Source organism: Cebus imitator, unplaced genomic scaffold (assembly GCF_001604975.1).
Source record: "Cebus imitator isolate Cc_AM_T3 unplaced genomic scaffold, Cebus_imitator-1.0 Scaffold201, whole genome shotgun sequence".
In the NCBI taxonomy this organism is placed as follows: domain Eukaryota; kingdom Metazoa; phylum Chordata; class Mammalia; order Primates; family Cebidae; genus Cebus; species Cebus imitator.
This window is the reverse complement of record NW_016107516.1, coordinates 1,812,773-1,813,273: the sequence shown is the minus strand read 5'-3', so window position 1 is coordinate 1,813,273 and position 501 is coordinate 1,812,773.

Here is a 501-nt window from a genome sequence, read left to right as displayed (position 1 = left end):
ATATTGTTAATTCAATAGGAATAGTGTTAAATCTGTAGATTGTTTTGGGCAGTATGGCCATTTTAACAATATTGATTGTTCCAATCCACAAGCATGGAATGTTTCTCCATTTGTTTGTGTCATCTACGATTTCTTTTGGTAGTATTTTGTAGTTCTCCTTGTAGAAATCTTTTATCTCCTTGGTATTCCTAACGGGGTGTGTGTGTGTGTGTGTGTGTGTGTGTATGTATGTATTGTCAATGATTTGGCTCTCGGCTTGAACATTGGTGTATAGAAATGGTACTGATTTTTGTATATTGATTCTGCACTCTGAAATTTTGCTGAAGTTGTCACCTCCAGGAACCTTTTTGTAGAATCCTTAGGGTTTTCTAAATATATCATATCATCTGCAAAGAGAAATAGTTTGACTTCTTTTTCTTATTTGAATGACTTTTATTTCTTTCTCTTGCCTAATTTCTTTTGTTAGTATTTCTAGTACTGTTCTTTTTTTTTTTTTTTTTT